This window comes from Dermacentor silvarum, chromosome 4 (assembly GCF_013339745.2).
Source record: "Dermacentor silvarum isolate Dsil-2018 chromosome 4, BIME_Dsil_1.4, whole genome shotgun sequence".
NCBI lineage: Eukaryota > Metazoa > Arthropoda > Arachnida > Ixodida > Ixodidae > Dermacentor > Dermacentor silvarum.
Window position 1 is genome coordinate 139,802,332 of NC_051157.2, and position 16,256 is coordinate 139,818,587.

Genomic DNA, 16,256 nt, shown 5'->3' on the forward strand with positions numbered 1-16,256 from the left:
TGCCGCGGACGCTCGAGCTGGGCAATATGGGCAGGTATCCGCAAATGATCCACGGAGGTGTTGAGGCCAGGCATAGGTGACCGATGGGGTAAGTGCCACCACCACACGGAGTCTCCGCAATTTAAGTCCTAAAGGGCAAGAAAAGAAGAAAAAAGAAAGGAGGGGGGGAGGGACTAGGATGACAGGAAGCTGAGGACGACTGACAGTTGGGCAAGTGGGTATAAGTATTTGTGGTACCGAAATACATGCATGTGAACACCGCCACACGCAGAAGGAAACAAATGGCATTTGCATTGTCCTTTCTGTTCGTCTTGTGTCCACATTTGAAATTCCCGCCTTTCACGAGCACGAATATTCCAGCAAATGTGGTAGTAATCAAAATGTGCTTGATTGTCAAGTGGAAAGCACAAATAAATGAATGATTTAATGATTGAATTAATGAAGGGGGCCGGTAGACATTTAATTACATGTCAATTAACAAACTTAAGTACAAGTTAAACTAATTTACCACGTGCGCAGTGTCGCTTTTCCTTTGCGAGGTCTTGTCACTTGCTACTGTATCACCGCATCGCCACATGCCCAATAGCGAAACAGCACTTTCACCTCCCGCAGACACTGCCCCCCCCTTCAGCGTGACGCGGCGCAACGGTAAATTTTGTGCCCGCTCTGGACCGGACGAGCTGGAAAACAAAATATATCAGGAAGGATAAAAGGAGAGCAAGGAAAGCCGTGACAAGAGCGGTTTAAAACGCCTGTTCTCGGCACGACCGCCGGTTTCACGCGCACCGTCACAGGCACGCACACTTTTCGCGCCGGTCGCACGACGCGGCCTCCTCACAGTCGACCGTTGCACTCGCTCGTCGCATTTCGTGACTACGTTCGTGACCGCCCTGCGTGAACCTCTCCCTCTGCCCCACCACTCCGGGGCTCCCGTTTCCGCCTGGCGCTCGGGGCACGATTTGTGCCCGTTTCCGCGATTAAGATCCGAGTCGCGCAGCAGATTGCCGCAAGCAACCGGTGCCGGTTCTATTAGAACTATTAGCTCTCGTTAAAGGGCCACTAAACAGCAGCACTAAATCAGTTTACGCTGGCCAAATCTTCTTTCAAAACCCCATTTTCATTAGTTCCGCGGGAAAAAAAAAATTAAGAACAAGGAAAAAAAAAAACTGTTTATTATTCTGGGGGAAATGAACGCTAAGTTTTCTTGATTTTCCCGCCAAGACCTCAGCGCCTGCCGGTACGTCAGCGTGACGTCACAGATTTCAAAGTATTTTCTTGTTTGATGGTCCGAGCTTCGGTGCAGGAAAAAAATTATAGAAACTTGCTAAGTTGAGTATTTCGCCGCTTCAGAACGAAACAGTCAGTCCTTCTTTGCCGATACTTGGCCGGACCCATATGACGTCACGGCACGCTGGCGCGGGAACTTCGTTGAGGCGCCGCCACACACGGCTTTCGTTTCTGCGTCTTTAACGGCTTGGCGAGTAGCCGATTCGCTGCTGCGGAAAAAAAAAAAAAAACGTAATTTACTGACACGGCTCCCCTAAAACATTCATCTTTAACGTTTCTCTGAAGTTCCGACTAGCGCGTAAATCAAACGCAGCCATATAGTTTAGCTTTACGAGCACACCTTTTGCCGTTCGTGGGTACTACGCCGCGCGTAGTACTCAAGGAGTACTGCACGACTCAGCCGGCCGCCCAAGATTACAATTTGGCACCATGTTGCGTCGTTTACTGTTGCTCACTGCTGCGCTGGTGGCTTTGCATAGACCGAGTTGATGCACTGTAACTTGGAACAACAGGCAAGACGAACGAATACCACCATGTGCGAAATAGTGCAATGTCTTCCCCCCCCCCCCCCTTCCTATCCAATTGCACCCCACTAGACGCAGCTGGCACTTGAACAACCGTGACGCAAGGACAAGGTCACAAAAAAAAAAGAAAGAAAAAAAAAACGGTTTGAGAGAAAACAATCGATAACCATAGTGAAGTGAACGCCGTCACGTCTTCAACGGATTGCAAAAAGAAAGACGGAGAGAAATTACCAAAGTTGAACGTTGGGCTAGCTTGTCGACAAACAATTAAGAATCGCTGAGAGTGTCCGTTCTTGTTTGTCCGTGTCTGCAGTGCTGGGAAACTGGATACAGAAATGAGTACGAAACAAGATAAAATATAAAAATAAAAGAGAGAAAATAAATTCACCCGCCCTTCCCCTGTCGAGAAAATGGGAGTAAGCGAAGCTTGTGTGTGTATCTGACCTTCGTCAGGGTAACGTAAAGTTCACGACATGTCACGGTAATAAAACATAAGCGTTTATTAAATGTATGCATCGAGGGAAGGAAACGTACAACGCAACGGAAGGAAAAGTTGCAAGGGAAGCAAAAGTAAAAGGAAAGGGAACGAAAAGTAGTAGGAAAGGGAAGGAGTAGCTAGTCAAGTACACAAGCGACAACCTTTGGTTACCCCCATTTTCTCGACAGGGGAAGGGCTGGTGATTTTCTTTCTTTCTCTCCTACTCTCTCTCTTTTTTGTCCCTGGTATGTGCCATTGAGCTTGGACCCTTTCTGCACTATCGCCAGGATCGGCCCACTTTTCAGCGTGACACCACCACCACCACCGAAATTTGTGAGCCTATAAAGCTTCGCTTAATAAAGGAAGAAAGAAGCCCTCAAATTACCGCATTTACAGCGTGACAAGCAGGGTGAACCAACCGACGGAGTGGCGAACATTGCTACAAGCTGCCTACATAAAAGAGAGAGAGAAATACTGTGACGTGCCGTTGTGGTCGTCGGTTTCTATGGGTTCCGGGGCGGCATAAGACGCATCCAGACACAGTGGAGACCAGGAAGGGACTGCCTGACCCTTCTTCTTTATTGCTCGAGCCCCTCTCGCGAGCGCGAGCTCGGCGCCAAGGCGCAAGACACGTGCGCACCAAGCGTCGTCTGCTTTCGCTCGTGACATGGCCGGGTTTTGAAACAAGTCGTCCCGACTGTTTACAACACTAAAAACACAACACATAACATTCGCAATGGTACAACAGGAATTATCTAAAACATAAGCAAACTTAAAGAGCAATCATACAACAGTAACTATTTACAAGGGCAAGCTTTGTCGTCCCATTTTTACACACATAAATAAATGTAATCACTCGAACTATACTACACCACACACTTCACTGCATCCATACGGCGTCAGACACATGTACGGCTTAGTCCGTTGCACGAGGTTGTTCCATCTCTGCAATTGGGCTCAGGTAGGGCTTCAATTTCTCCACATGCACAATGTCCGTTCCCATGTTATCGGCAAGTTCGATCTCGTAGTTCACGGGAGACAGTCTGTTCACTACCTTGTGAGGGCCGTTGTACCATGTGGTCGATTTAACACCGGAGGGTGGAGCCTTAAGAAGCACTAGTTGTCCTCTTTCGAACACAACGTCCTTGTGGTGCTTGTTGAAGTAGTCCTTCTGTTTTTCTTGTGCCAGTCTGATGTACGCGGCCGCAAGTTCTCTAGCTTTTTTCAGTCTTTCGCTCACTACCGCGCCATAACTGGAATCTTCTTTCAGTTCTTCAAGTTCTAGGCGGCTGTAAACAACGTCTAGTGGAAGCACTGGATCCCTACCATAAACTAAGAAGAATGGAGTTTGGCGAACCGTGTCCTGGTACCCGGTGTTGTAGCAAAATACAACATATGGGAGTACATCAGCCCACTTCTCTCCCCCGGCGGTAGTCATGGCAATCATCTGCTTGATAGTCTTGTTAGCCCTTTCGCACAAGCCATTTGCTGCAGGATGATATGCGGTAGTGGCAGCATGTGTGATGCCACGATGTTTGAGGTAAGCTTCAGTAGATCGTGCCATCATTTGAGTACCGCGGTCTGTAATAATCGTGGCTGGGCATCCATGCTTCAAGACAATTCTGCGCTCAATGAACTTTTGAACTGTCGTGGCTTCTATATTCCTCAAGGGTTTTGCCTCAACAAACTTGGTGAGGTAGTCAATGGCTACGATGATATATTTATATCCTCGAGAGTTCTTGAATGGTCCTACGATGTCCATCCCAACTGTATGAAAAGGGCTGTGCACTTCTATCGGTTGTAGTAATCCATAAGGCAGCGATGTCGACATCTTCATCCTCTGACAAAGGTCGCAGTGACTCACATACCGTTTGACATCCGTATAGAGCTTTGGCCAGTAGTACTTGGACCTCAGCGCTTCGAATGTTCTTCTGATGCCCATGTGGCCACCGTACCTTCCTTCATGCATTTCTCGAAGTGCCTCAGCCTGTCGCTGAGAAGGAAGGCAGAGGAGAAATCGACTGCTGACCGGACCTTGATCTCTCCTGTACAGTACCTCATTGTGCATCAAAAATTTCTTTTGGGCCCGTTTCTGTTGCTTCTTTGTGCCCAATGCACCATTAAGCAGATCCAGGACTTTAGCGCAGAATGCGTCCTGACGCTGCTCTTCACCCATGTTGCCACAGTATCGCAGTGGTGGATAGGATACAGCAAGGATTTGGCCTTTCTCTGGAACAATGGGAGGTGTCCTTGAGAGACAATCTGGTGCGCTGTGCAAGATTCCTGATTTGTAGGTGACGTCAAAGTCGAACTCCTGCAAAATCAGCGACCAACGGAGGAGACGTTGGTTACCTTCCTTGTAGCGCAAAATCCAGCAAAGGGCGTGGTGGTCACTGACAACTTGAAATTTGCGGCCTATCAAGTATGGTCGCAACTGTTCTAATGCCCATTTCACAGCGAGGGCTTCCAGTTCCGTCGAAGAATAATTGACCTCTGCGCCTTTAAGTGCCCTGCTCAGGTATAACACTGGGCGATATCGTCGCTCTTCATCTTCTTGCAGCAACAGACCTCCTAAGCCGAGACGAGATGCGTCTGTGTGTACTTGCACCCTAAATTCCGTTCTCTCCGAGAATAGTTTGAGGACAGGCGGCTGACACAAAGCGCACTTTAATGTCTCAAAGGCCACTTGCTGATCCTCTTCCCAGGAAAAAGCAGAATTCTTCTTTAGGAGGGATCGTAGAGGTGCAGCGGTAACGCTGTAATTAGGGATAAACTTCCGGAAGTATGACGTAAGCCCCATGAATGACTGGAGTTCCTGTACGGTTCGAGGAGGCCGGAACATCTGAACAGCTGCCAGTTTCGATGGGTCAGGACTTACACCATCTTTTGTGACAACATGCCCAAGGTAATTAATAGCAGTGCAGAAGAAGTAACACTTCTGTGGTTTGAACTTCAAAGCTGCTTTCTGGAACCTTGAAAAGATGTCCCTGAGGTGCGAGACATGGTCTTCAAATGTCTGACTGAAGACTACGCAATCATCCATGTAGACGAGAGCGTTGTCATACCTAATTCCGTCAATGATTGTATCGACGGCTCGTTGACACGTGAAAGGAGCACCTTTAAGACCAAACGGCATCCGTAGGAATTCGTAGAGACCCCAAGGTGTAACGAAAGCCGTCTTCTGTATGTCATCTGGATGCATGGCTATCTGATAAAAACCAGACACCAAGTCCATGACAGAAAAGTACTTGCTTCCGGTGAGCGCCTGCAGGGCATCTTCAATCCTTGGAAAAGGGTAAACAGTATCTTCAGTCACTGCGTTGAGCCGTCGATAATCGACGCACATGCGTGTTGTCCCGTCTTTCTTCGCTACTAGGACCAGCGGTGAAGCCCAAGGACTTCGAGAAGGCCGGACTATGTTGGCATCGATGAGGTCCTTGATCAGACTCTTGACGAGGTCACGTTGCGCAGGAGACAATCTGCGAGGTCGTTGGGAGATAGGCTTTGCATCCCCAGTTGGAATACAATGTTGCTCAACTTTGCATGAGCCTACATCCGTACTTGATTGTGCGAAGCAAGCAGCATGCTGCGCCAACAACTCCTTCACGACCTGCAGCTCACTTGAGGATAACGTTGTGCCAACGTTAAAGTTTACGTCACCAATTTGGATTGAGCAATGCTGCGGGTCAACAACTGCATAGGCTGGTGGTTCATCAAGATCCTCAGGAGAAGGCAGGCATGAAACTTGGAGAATCTGTTGACAGTCTTCCACAGAGAGTTCAATGTCCTCTATTCCCCCTGCTTCTTCTACGACTCCAACTGTCATCTGAGATGGAAGCACGATGGCTTGGGGTGAACAGTTCGTAAGCAAAACCTTGACTATCTTTTCGGATGCATCTGCAACCATGGGCTCCACAATGACCGAATAGCGGTCGTACAAGAGCTTTGTCCCTGTGATGACCATCACACAATCTTTATCTCTAGACATGCGATGCCAGTCCACTGGAACTAACTTCCGCGATAAAGCAGGTAGTGTTTGCTCCCTAATGAGGTGGATCTTTTGTAACATCTGAGGAACAGACAAAGCAAAGCTTTGTGAACCCCAGTCGATGATGGCTCTTGAGGCCCGTAGGAAGTCGTCGCCTAGAAGCACTCCGTCATGAGGTAGCCGCTTAACCACGACAAATTCATGCTGCAATGTTTGGCCGTCGACTGTTACAACAGCTTTGACTTGACCCAAGTTTTCTAAGTGATGGCCGCTTGCTCCTACCAAACGCAGGGACGAAGGCTCAATAATTAGCTTGAGTCTCTCAACCAGTGGTGCTGTAATCAGACTTTTCACAGCACCTGAGTCCAAGATGCCTTTAAACGTTTGTCCGTTGATGATGACAGGAACGGAAAAAATACCCGCTTCTGTAGAACAAGACACCTGCTCAATCACTGATGACTGCTCGCGGGCATTGGCGTCACCAGTTGATCGTTTCCCTGCTCTTTTGGGCTGGTGGACTCAAATTCCTCCTGCCACTTCAAAAATTCTGCAGTTAGTGGCAGACGACACTGTGTGACAAAATGTCCGCTTCTAGAGCAGTTCAAGCATAGTTTACGAATCCTGGAGGTGTTCCCTTGAGATCTGTTAAAAACACGTGGTGAATAATAAGTCTGATTCCTCGGAGGCGGCTTCACTTCATGTTCCCTTTGAGGTAGGTTTTTCTGGGGTAGCTGATTTTCTGAGGAACCGCTAGACTCCATGCTCTCCTTGCGCTGACGATTCCGCATAGACTTCCGAGACGAACGCTTTACCAAAACGGGGCGTTCCGTGGTCTGCGATGTGGGAGGTTCAACCGCAACCAGAACTTTAACGTTTTCCTCGGTATTGCTGATCTGGTCAAAGCGCAGAAAAGAGTCTATCATGTCATTTAGTTTCTCAAAATTCTTGTCAAAGAAGTGTTTCTTGGCCTTGTCTGAAAGCGTAGCCATGATGACCTGACACTTCTCCTTTTGCAATACCGGATAATTGCATTGTTCCATGAGGTCCAACTTGCGGTAAGCAAAGTCTGTACACGACTCTCCAGCTCTTTGTGTAGCTCCGAACATTCGCTGCTTAGAGGTTACATCACAGTCAATGTTGTAACGGCGACGGAACGCTGCCTTCACATCAGCCCAAGTAGCGATATTGACCATCTTTGCGTGGTGGCGCATCCATGTGAAATCCTTAGCTGGGAGCCTAGAGATAATGAAGGGTATCGCGACCTCTTCATGAACGCTGAAGGTTCTGAACCAAAAATCAACTTGATGAAACCAAGCGGTGACATCTTTCCCAAGATGCGGTAAGGAGCTAGCTGCGAAACTTGAAAGTCGGTCGCGAGCGTCTTCACCCGAGCTGTTAGAGATGCATAAAGTAGCTTCGTCTTTAGCTTTGCCGCGTTGGTTTCCCGAGCCGCGTTGAAGATTTATCGACGCAGCGCTCGTCTCCGTACTTTGGCAGGATTCGGCGTCCGAGTCCTCACCCGTTTTCGACTCCAAGCGCTCGATGCGTTCCACAATTGGAGCGAGTAAGTTGCAAAAGAAGTCGTGACTTGCCTGCAACTGCGTGTCAAGAGGTGGCTTTGGTGCGTCGACTTCTTTGACGGAGTCGTGTCCATTCGAAAACATTATTTTCAGTCCTTCCAATTCGCGCCGGAGCTGATCCACTTCGGTTTTTAGGGCACCTGCTTCGGACACGGCTGTCCTGTAGGCTTCCACCCGGGCGGCGTCATCCAACTGTTCGAACACATCGATGGAACACTGGGCGGTCGCCATGTTGGGTTTACGGAGCCGACGCTGTCCTGAAGGCAATGGTTCGACCAAAGGAACGCGCAGCGAGCGACGACCCCACATCAAAAGGGAATAAACGTCTTCATAGCTCACCCCGAGCCGTTGGGCGCCAAATGTGACGTGCCGTTGTGGTCGTCGGTTTCTATGGGTTCCGGGGCGGCATAAGACGCATCCAGACACAGTGGAGACCAGGAAGGGACTGCCTGACCCTTCTTCTTTATTGCTCGAGCCCCTCTCGCGAGCGCGAGCTCGGCGCCAAGGCGCAAGACACGTGCGCACCAAGCGTCGTCTGCTTTCGCTCGTGACAAATACGTTTACTAAATCATAAAAAAATAATAGAAAATTGTCTTAATCGAGGCGCCTGCCTATATAAAGCCACGTATGATACGTGAAATGCCACGCGGCACTTGGCTTCGGTAGAGTTCGACTCTAGCTTCGGATTCATGATTTGTGACGTCGCTCCGTTCTGCAACGGGCTTTCAACATCGGCCCCACTCCCGCTTGGCTTAGGTGCACGAGGGGGAAAATGGGAAAAGGAGCCCAAGCAATTCGGAAGAAAAACGCGTATATATGCCGCGGCGGCACGGGCGCGATCGGAATTCGGGGGCGTCCTTGCAGCACAGCAGGACCGTGAGAACACACGGCCCGCGCCTAGTCGAGCGCAGCCACAACCACCCCCGCCTTCCTCCCCACCTCTCTCCCGCAGTCGCCGGGAGTCGGGCAACAAAGGCGGCGGGGTTCGACCGCGCCCTTTATTCCCGCCTCGAAGCCACGGCTCCGCTTACTTCCTCGTCAGACAGACAAGCCCTGGCAACAACGACGACCTCTCTCGACTCGAAAACGAAGGTCGGCCCTGACGGACGACCACATACGCGGTGTCTGTGCACAACACGATCGTATAAGCAATGTTACCGCACAAACCATCCCGTCACGCGCACATAAAACTCGGTGGTGGAACAGGGAAAAGGCCTTTCTGAGGAGCTTTTGGAGCAGAAGAAAAATGCGCGTTTGTAGCAGACATGTCGTCGGTGTGGGCGCGCCGGTGTCGGTGGCGGAGAAAACCATCCACGTGGCGCAAGGCGTTAGCGAACAAAATTAAAGATCTCAAAGTACAATCCGTCAGAAAAATTGTAAAGTACGGCTTAACCTCAACCTACAGACGTGATAGCGTCGGATTGTAATTTGAATGTACGAGAAAACATAAATCTGTTACGAGGAAACACAAACCCCTTTTCCAGCATTTATATGGAATACCAACAGCGGCGCGCAGAGGCGGAAGCGGAGAAAAAGAAATCTGCAGTTGCCGGGAAGCCTGACAAGCATTCAGGGATCTTTGAATACAATAATCGCGTTCCACTCTTAAATGCGAAGCTTCCTTCAATTGTTTTTGCAGCACAGCACTTTTGGGTCGCAATAAACGAGGTGCAAAAACAGTCCAGGGTCCCGCACCTTTGAAGTGGAATCTAAAACAATATAAAAAAAGCCAAATAATGCAGTCTAGGAGCTGGCAGAACATAGTTACGTATTTATTTACACATAAGCCCAGATAAGTTTTCAAGAGCGCCTTATAAGCTGGTAATAACTTTCGACGCCTTTATCAAATAAGTGTAGTCTTATCTATTCCAAGTGCCTCATGGTTTGCAAGAGCATGACAGCTTCTTTGATCTGTTCTGGAAGAGAGCTTGACCTCTCTCTCTCTCTCTCGATGTCACGAAAAAAAAAAAAGGCCTTTATTTACTTTGCTAGGTTTAGTTGGACATTCTCAGCATCTTCTTGGCGGAATTAATTTCCGTTTGCGGTATCTCTACCACTAGAGTGCCTATTTCATCATGAACATCGCGTGCTGATTCATTTACATGGGAGAGCACCGAAGCCTCTTTTTCGTCTGCGCGAATTCTTCACTGCTTTGATCACGTCTTAGGTCAAGGGAATCCCTCTTAAATCCGGTCCATACCTTTTTGAATACGACAGTACAGAGCAGAGTCCATTGATGCTAGCTATTGAAAGTCTGGCTCGCACTTGCACCATGCATCTATTTTCACTAAAGCCCCTCTCTGCGCCTGCATTTCCGTGTGATAGGCTCGGAAGGGCTTCCATAAATGTGCAGAGCAAGGGTGACTTCCCCGTCCCATCAGACAACACTAGCTAAAATATCTGCTAGAAGTCATGCAGTCTTTTCGCAGGGGCATCGATTTTACTTATCCATCAGGGAGGACACATTATGAGGTAGAACGACTACAGGCATTTGTTTGGCCAAGTTTTTCAGAGACGCTACCGAACTTGCAAAAGAGAGAAAAGGCGACTCAACAGCGGTTGTCATCAAGGAAGAGAAGGCCTTCGGGACGCATTAGTGTACTATGGGGCTTGGTGTTCCATGCCTGTTATTAAGGATGGAAGAAGACCTCCAGAAGACCTTGTCTTTCTTTCTTCGACGTCAAGCGCTGTTGAGTCGCCTTAACTTCACCTACGCCACCTTACCCTGCTTTAGTATCATCTTAATCTTCTATAGAGCTCTTTACTTTATCGTTACTTTTATACACCAGAACTACATTCGGGACCGAAATGTAGTTCCGGCTTATTCGTTTTCAGTAAAGTCACATGTCCTGTTACAAATTTAGACAACCGCACCCCTTTTCCAGCATTTCTATGGCATACCAACAGTGGTGCGCAGAGGCGAAGGTGAAGAAAAAGAAAGCTCCAGTTGCCGGGAAGCCTGACAAGCATTCAGGGACCTTTGAATACAATAATCGCGTTCCACTCTTAAAGGCGAAGCTTCCACCAATTGTTTTTGCAGCACACACTTTTGGGTTGCATTATATTACTGCTCCGTACATAGCTATGCGCTGACTTCGTGCTTCTTTTTTGTTCCAATTAGTTTCGTTTTGACTCTAATTTGACGAGACGAAAGTACTTAGCTGCTTAGATCCCGTTATGTGCTCAGATAACGCGAACCCCAAATTGATCTAAACTCGCCAAAGACCTCGTCATCAAAAAAAAAAAAAAAAACTTACACCTAAGGTCTTTCGGCGGAAGTCTAGACAGCCCATAGCGTGCAGCAGATGCATTAAATCTTGCGCCAAGCCAGATTTTTTTTTTCTTAAACTTACAAAGCGAAAGCCCGCTTTGTTCGTATGTTTCGCCGACCCAGGTCCAGCAAACATAACGAATATATTGACGCGCCGCCATACGCCCATGAACGCGAAGCACAAGTTGCGGTTTCGTTTTCACAATCGCTACCGCCAGGGAACCCCCTGAAAACACTTTCGGTAACCTTCCGATGCAGACATGGAGCAATTATTATTTTTTGTGTGCCAAAATCGAGCTTTTGTAGCAGCATGTCGCATACATTGCACTTTAAAGCAGTTTTGTAGAACGTAACAGCAGTTCCACCACTGTGCACTCGGTCTGCAAACTTTTCACGAGCGCGCACTGCCCCATTAAACGGAGGAGGGCGTGTCCGGACGGCATTTATTGCGACTCGACTGCTCTCCTAGGGAAAAAAAAAAAATGACAGCGCTGTAACGGGACGACCGCGCACCGCCCAGTTCCCGTTTAAGGTATCCTTTAGGGATGCGAATCGAATAGTCCTTGCTACTCGATTAGAGCAGAGCTGGAGGAGGCCCCTCGCTGAACAGATATTCACTATTCGAAATTTTCGAATATTCGTTTTTGTTCGATACATCCCTACAAAACCACAGCCCACTACACTACGTGGATATTTCTTGCCAGAGAGAGAGAGAAACGTTTATTAGTGGAGAGAATGAGGGCCAAAAAACTTGACTGACTTTCGCTAGCACGTCGCAGCGCCTAAAGGTCAGTATGACGCCACGAATTTAGCGGGATTTTCTCGTAATCGGGCTGCCTCAGACAGAAGTCTGTTTAAGCCGGTGAACAAACAGACGTAGCCCGGAAAACAGGGGCGATGTTAATAAATGACTACAAATGTTCTCTCTCTCTCTCTTTCCTTTCGGAAGAGAATTCCAAGATCACGATGAAGTCAACAGTCCTTTCTTTTTCATTTTCCTGAAAGAAAACCTGGTGGCACGTCCGACGGGACAAGCGACAGGAAGTTGTCGCGCATCTAATCTCGTACAGGGGCTGATGGAGCAAACCAAAACCAGCTAACCAAAGCTGGCTGCGAGAGGGGAGGAAGTCGTCCTCGTTAGCCCCGCGCGTGCACTTGTCTTCAAATAGCCCTTGGCACCTGCGTCGTCACCAGCTTCCTTCCATTATTTTCCTTTTTCTTCCGTTTTTCCGCCCAGAACTGTCCGAAACCGCGGTGGAAGAAGCGCGCGCGACGCCCTGCTCCAGAAGGAGCGACACATTCCTTTTCGTGGGGGACGCGCGAGATTCCTCCTCGAGCCAATCCTCCTCGCATCCATGTCCCCGTCATCTTACGTCGTTGCCGATTTTCATTTTTGTCCTTCCCGCCCCAGCCATCGTCAGCGCTTTCCTATCGGGCATCCCCTCTCAACCGCGGTCGCCCCCCACCAAAACAAGCGCGCCTCGGGGGGTTACTGGATGAGGGGACAATAACACGGAGCTTGGACCCCACCGTGGCGCAGTTTATGGAAAAGCTCTTTCTCTCTTGTCTGTATCCACCGCGGGCGCTTTCTCTGATTATTTTAGTCCTACTCCAAGCAGGGACAGTTCGCCGAGATTGGGTGTTTTCTCAGGGAGAAGCACGCGGTTGGGACGATCGCGAGCTCTAAATTTACAAGCGAAAGACCACGAAAGTCGCACAAGAAAGCAGCTCCCCACCACTTTTTATTTTACACGTAGAACGCAAACACGGTATCCGCGCTTCGTAAGCGTAGCCCAGTTGTGAACGGTCAAAGTAGATTTCCAAAGTAGATTTGGGCCAAACTACGACGTCATGCAAAACAAGGAAATCGTCAATTTTGGTACGGTAAAGTTGCGTTCTCCCACGCGTATTGAGAGACTAAAGACGTTACATCCCAAACTGCTAAAAATACACTTGACGGCCGAAATTTACGGGATAAACAAAAGTTTCGCGCACGTTCACATCGTTATTTCGGGCTCAATTAGAAAGCTTCCAGTCGGTTCTTAATCGACAACGACGAAACACCGCGAACAAGAAACCAGTTAGGCCAGTGACAAGTCGTGAAGGTTCACTGACACGCAGCTAACGGTTCTTTTTCCGACAACCCGTTATATAAATGTGCGTTGGTTCGTCGTCCAGGAAATCACCGCGTGCGTCTTCTATATGCGTTTTACCAAAGTAAAAATAACAAAGCGGGATGGGCAGCAGCCGCAAGAATGACCAGTGTAAGCGCGCGCACATACACATTCACCCAAAACATGCAGTACGCGGTCCGTTCTTTGTCACTGCACACATTTGTAAGTGCGCGGTCCGTTGAAGCGCGCAGCACGGCCTTTGCAGACATGTCCAGTGGCAGCGTGCATTGCTTCTCCAGCCGCAAGCGCCTCGCAACAGCAGTGACAAAGACGCCAAACCCTAAAAAAAGTTTCTTAGCAGGACACGAGTGCGGCAACAACACTGCCGGCGCGATGCAAAAGCGCCGGCAAGCCTAAAATGGCCCCTAAGAACAACGTTTCGTGCTCCCGCAGGGCAAACGTTTCACCAAAACTTGCAGACACGTCGCCTCCGTTACCGTTATTTCACGCGCACACGGAATTCGCGCTGTTCCAGTGTACTTGGAGCTCAGTTCGATCTGATATATGACGATTTCCGAGGTGGGAACCCATTCCACATCTTTTCGCAGAGGAGAAAGAGACGCCGGGCACTGCAAGATGCGGCGCTCGTCTCAACGCACGCTTTCACTCCCTTGTCATCCACACTGCAGGATTACTGCGGCGCATACCGCTTCAGAAAATAACAAATTTTTATAAAAGAAGAAACCTTACCTGGCCTAAGGCGTAGGATGGCGGTGCGAGTTGAGGCGATCGAGCAACAGCAGGCACTCGCGGATGAACAATACAAAAAACAATGTGTGCCAGCTACAGGAACAACGAAGACGCAGCCGGACCCAACCCTGGCGATCAGCTCGAGAACAGAAGCGAAACGTCGTCGGACAGAGATGCGGCGTCTCTTCTCTACTGACTCCAACAACGCGCGTTAAAGGACAAACACGTCCCGAAAGCGGCGGCTGAGTTTCTCGCTCCTCCGGCGGGCGGGCGGGTGTCGGGATTTTCAAACGGAGTCCGGCCTACCGGGTTTCCGTAACGTCATTTTTGCGTCGGGGGGTCATCTCCCAAATATCCGAAACGTCGCGCATAACATCCTGCGCACCCCCTTGGCGGCTGTGCTTCTCTCCTCCTCGCTGCTTTCTCTCCTAAACCCCCCTTCTCGCTCTTTTCAGACGCTTTCTCTCCGGTTTCTCTCATTGGCTTCGTGCTTCACCCCTCATCCACTTTGCGTTATTTTTTCCTTTTTGTAGTGGGTGTTCTGTGCTTCCACAACCACATTTTTTTTTCTGACTTTCTCTTTGCCAAAGTGGCGCTACTGTAAAAATAAAATAATATTTTGCCATAATGCGGTTATTACAACCTAAATAAGCGCTTCCATGCCAGTTTTTCTGAAGTATAAAGCGTTATTTAAGTTATTTTGTTTAAAATTAATGATGTGTTCACAGGCAAAGTGCGTTCAAACTAACAATCAATTACAACAATTACAATATTACAAACTAACAATCACACATTCAAGTATAACATTATTAGGTATTATAAATCATTGCTTTTAAGAAAAGTGATTTTGAGGAACTTGCAAGTTTGAAATGCTTCAAAATGAGCCAAATGAACTGCGAGCCAACCATCATCATCGCCACTTCTCAACACGTGACAACGCTCACTTTTTATTTCTCTAAATGGCGGCCTCTAGTCACGAACTGCAGTTTTCGTCGCAATAGTGATGCGTGAATTAACGCAAACGTGTTTGACTGCGGCTGGATAGACTGTGGAACGAAATCAACTAAAGGTGAGGGACGAACTTGCGATGTCATGCCAATAAAGAAGACAAAGAGGTTCGCGAGGCGCGCTCAATTTCGTTGGCGCAGCGCACGAGGTCGTCGAGTGCGCGCTCACCGCTACATCCCGAAGCGTTCCATAGCGTCTCCCTGAATGTAGCAAGCGGTGCGTGATATACTTTGCAACAATTTTGTCAACTTGCAGCGTCGTATGTGACTCACGTATCCAGTGACTTGCGTCTTCGAGCTTTTGCATCAGCGCAAAGCGCCCGGGGCCGAGCCGGTCATGCCGGCGTTTTCTTGCCGCATTTTGTTGCCGTCGTATGCAGTGCTTTTAAATGCCATAGAAATATTCGTGCGTGTGTCAGGCTCCACCGGAGTTGGTTTTGGTGGTAAGTGCATAGATCACCAGCTGTGAACGAACGTTGGAACTTTCAATGCCACCCTTGGGCGCGAGTTTTGAATTCTGGCGCGCCTACGCAGTGTTCGCGCAATCGCCTTGTTCGCGTCTCGGACACTTTCCGCATTTGACTGGAGTTATATTTACTGCGAATATCGGCGAAATGTAGCTGTCAGGTTGGAGTGTGCGACGTAAAATCTCTAAACCATATTACGGCGGGCGATGCTTGGCTCTTTGCCAAGCATTAGGGGCGTAACGGCGATTAAAGCCGGACCGAAACTGCGTGCGAGTACCTGAGTGTCTAGCTTCGGCTAGTGCTTCAGAAATGCCAGGCAATAACACATTTGAAGCATTTGCCAGTGCTAGTGCGGATACAACTGTCACATGGTTAGCTGAAAGGGAATGATCCACTTGACAATGGCTGTCATTAGGAATTGGATTCCTCAGTCTCAGCTATCCCTCCACTTGAGTGGCACAACAGCAATCAGCCTTTGGACACCCTAAAAATAGGTGAAAGCTTTCCGCTGGTGCCATTACACACATCTTGTTTGCTGGAAAGGGTTACGCATGTAATCGGTCAACAAGTGCGGCAGAGTCATTTATGTCGGAAACGGTTTATATCTTTGTATCAGCTGGCTCTTGAGATAACCGAAATCCAGTGAAAGCTTGTAAATTTGGTACCGGCATGGAGGGACTCGTGCCAAAGTGGATTGCAGGAAAGCTCAGTAGTGTTGGCTTCACCCTAATGGATGTTCACATCATGTCTTATCAAGAGTATAAAGGCAAAAAAAAAAAAGAAAGAAAAA

At 48.7% G+C, this 16,256-nt stretch overlaps 2 protein-coding genes across 2 annotated transcripts in view; one reads left to right on the forward strand and one right to left on the reverse strand.

The window, feature by feature from the left end:
- The window catches only part of LOC119450674 (neurotactin-like), a 36,908-nt gene extending 22,514 nt beyond the window's left edge, over positions 1 to 14,394 (reverse strand). Inside the window, exon 1 of the mRNA XM_049666128.1 lies at positions 13,993 to 14,394. The gene's annotated coding sequence lies outside the window, so the exon portion shown is untranslated. The remainder of the gene's footprint in view (positions 1 to 13,992) is intronic.
- A 743-nt stretch (positions 14,395 to 15,137) lies between these two features.
- The window catches only part of LOC119450677 (protein ELYS-like), a 128,883-nt gene continuing 127,764 nt past the window's right edge, over positions 15,138 to 16,256 (forward strand). The window contains 1 exon segment of the mRNA XM_049666127.1: positions 15,138 to 15,216. The gene's annotated coding sequence lies outside the window, so the exon portion shown is untranslated.